The following is a 3,512-nucleotide window of genomic DNA, read 5'->3' on the forward strand; positions in this document are numbered from 1 at the left end:
TGGGCAAAAAAAAAAAAAAAAAAAAAAAAAAAAAAAAAAAAGAATGGAAAGACTTCAAATAAATGACCTAACACTATGCCTTAAAGAATGTGAAAAACAACAACCATCCAGTTCTAAAGATAGTAGACAGAAAGGGATCATTAAGATCAGAGCAGAGCTTTAAATAGAGACCCCAAAATGAAAGAAAAGATCAATGAAACAAAAATTGGTCCTTAGACAAGATAAATAAAATAGACAATCCATTAGCAAGGCTCACAAAAAAAGAAAAGACCCAAATAACAAAAACCGGAAAAGAAACAGGAGACATTACAAGTGATAGCACAGAAATATGAGAATCATTGGAGACTTTTATAAACAAGTGTATGACAACAAATATGAAAACCTGGAAGATATGAATATGTTTCTGGACACATACAAACTACCCAGACTAAACCAAGAAGAGATAGAAAATCTGAACAGACCAATAATGAAAAATGAGATTGAAGTGTTAATCACTATTTTTCAACCAAAGAAAACCCAGGTCTGTAAGGCTTTAGAGCTGAATTCTAACAAACTTCTAAGAGGAAATAAAACCAATTCTCCTCAAACTATTCCAAAAATTGAAACAGAAACCATTCTCCCAGACTCATTCTATGAATATAACATAACTCTGATACCAAAAACACATAAAGACACAACAAAAAAAGAAAATTACAGGCTAATATCCTTGATGAACAAAGATGCAAAAATCCTCAACAAAATATCAGCAATGAGAACACAGCAACACATCACAAAAATTATACACCATGATGAAGTAGGATTCATCCCAGGGATGGAAGGGTGGTTCAACATATGAAAGTCAATAAATGTGATACACCACATCAACAAACTCAAGGACAAAGATCATATGACTACCTCAATAGATGCTAAAAAAGCATTTGACAAAATTCAACATCTCTTCATAATAAATACTCTCAACGAATTAGTTATAGGAGGAAAGTATCTCAACACAATAAAATCTATCTATGGCAAGCCCACCACCAGTATCATTCTGACTAGGTAACAACTGAAGGCTTTTCCCTTAAGAACAGGAACAAGACAAGGATGCCCACTCTCACCACTTCTATTTAACATAGTACTGGAGGTACTAGCCAGAGCAATCAGGCAAGAGAAAGAAATAAAGGACATCCAGATTGGAAAAGATGAAGTCAAACGGTCTGTATTTGCAGATGACATGATACTATGTATAGAAAAGCCTAGAGACTCTATCAAAAAACTCTTAGAGCTGTTTAATAATTTCAGTAATGTTGCAGGACACAAAACAAATGTCCGCAAATCAGTTGCGTTTATATTATTCAATAATTAGCTAACACAAAGAGATATGAAGAAATAAGCCAACTTACAACAGTCATCAAAAATAAATAAACAAATAAATAAAATGCCTAAGAATCTATTTATCCAAGGAGGTTAAGAATCAATTTATCCAAGGAGGTGAACAGTCTCTACAATGAGAACAACAAACCACTGGGGAAAGAAATTAAAGAAGACACAAAAAGATGGAAAGACATTCCACGCTCCTGGATTGGAAGAATTAACCTTGTGAAAATGTCTATACTACCCAAAGCAATGTACGGATTCAATGCAATCCACATCAAAATACGAATGACATTCTTCACAGACATGGGGGAACCCCCCCCAAAACAGTGTTATCATTCATATGGAAAAACAAAAGACCCCAAATAGCAAAAAGCAATCCTATGCAAAAATAATAATAATAATAATAAAATTAAGTTAGAGGCATAACACTACCTGACCTCAAAATATACTACAAAGCTATAGTAACCATAAAAGCACGGTACTAGCATAAAAACAGACACTCAGACCAGCAGAGCAGAGTAGAGAAACCAGAAATCACCCCTCAGGCTTACAGCCATCTGATATTTGATGAAGGCAACAAAAACATACACTAGGGAAAAGACTGCTTCTTCAATAAGTGATGCTGGGAAATTGGATATCCATATGCAGAATGAGCCTAGATATGCACCTGTCACCATATACTAAAATCAACCCAAAATGGATTAAAAACTTAAGTATAAGATATGAAACTGTCAAATTACTAAGGGAAAATATAGGTGAAACACTTCAGCAACTAAGCCTTGGCACAGACTTTATGAACATGAGACCAAACGCACAAGCAACAAAAGGAAAAATAAACAAGTGGGACTATATCAAATTAAAGACCTTCTGCACAGCAAAGGAAACAATCAACAGAGTGAAATGACAACCAAGAGAGTATGAGAAAATTTTTGGTAACTATGCATCCAACAACAGATTAATATCCATAATATACAAGGAACTCAAACAATTACACAGTAAAAATAAATAAATAAATATAATAACAATTAAAAAATGGGCAAAGGAACTGACCAGACATTTTTCAAAGGAAGATGTGCAAATCACCACAGGTACATGAAAAAATGCTCAACAACACTAGTCATCACGGAAATGCAAATTAAAATCCCACTGAGATATCATCTCACCCTAGTTAAAATGGCTCCAATCAAAAAGACAAATGCTGGTGAGGGTGTAGAGAGAAGGGCATGCTCCTGCACTGTCGGTGGGACTGTAAATTAGTAAAACCACTATGGAAAACTGTATGGAGGTTTCTCAAACAACTACAGGTAGATCTTCCATACAATTCAGCAATCCCACTTCTGGGTATATACCCAAAGGAATGCAAATCATCACATTGAAGGGATACCTGTGCTCCCATATTCACTGTAGCTCTTTTCACAATAGCCAAGATATGGAACCAACCTAAATGTCTATCAATGGACAATTGGATAAGGAAATTGTGGTATGTATACACCATGGAATACTGTTCTGCCATTAAAAAAAGAGTAAATTCTCACATTTGCAACAACATGGATGAGCTTGGAGAAACTTATGTTGAGTGAAATAAGCAAAACATGGAGGGATAAATATTCTATGTACTCACTCATACATGGGAGCTAACAGACAAAGAAGGAAGGAAAGAGAGACCACAGTAGTTTGTTGGACTCGCAGTTGGAGAGAACATACCTAGGGATACGAAGTGGAGTGGGGAAAGGCGGACTGGGGTGGGGGTTGAGGATAACTGGGGGGATAATTGGGTATGGGACATGTGGTCAAATCACAATTTCTGGTAATTGGCATGCTGCTAGTATGGATCTGGCCATCACATCTTATGCATGAGTGGTGACAATTTTCTTTGTACCCCAAGAATATTCAGAACATGTTAAAAAAATTAAAAAAGAAGAATTTCTGAACTTCAAGAAATGCTTTTGAAATACCGTGGTCAGGAGATGAGAGATAGAGAGAGCGAGAGAGAGAGAGAGAGAGAGAGAGACCTCTACTACATCTTATTCCTCAGAAACAAGTCACTAAGGCAAGAGAGCCCCCCACACATGTTGACAAGATGGCCCCCACCCCTCCCCCATTTGAAAAATACACATTGGACTAGAAATATTACTGTGGAAATTACTAGAAAACTC

At 36.0% G+C, this 3,512-nt stretch overlaps 1 pseudogene; it reads right to left on the reverse strand.

Moving 5' to 3' along the window:
• LOC103605806 overlaps positions 1-3,512 on the reverse strand; it is a 21,227-nt pseudogene that overhangs the window by 6,752 nt on the left and 10,963 nt on the right.

The sequence above is a fragment of the Galeopterus variegatus genome, unplaced genomic scaffold (assembly GCF_000696425.1).
Source record: "Galeopterus variegatus unplaced genomic scaffold, G_variegatus-3.0.2 Scaffold6087, whole genome shotgun sequence".
In the NCBI taxonomy this organism is placed as follows: Eukaryota; Metazoa; Chordata; class Mammalia; order Dermoptera; family Cynocephalidae; genus Galeopterus; species Galeopterus variegatus.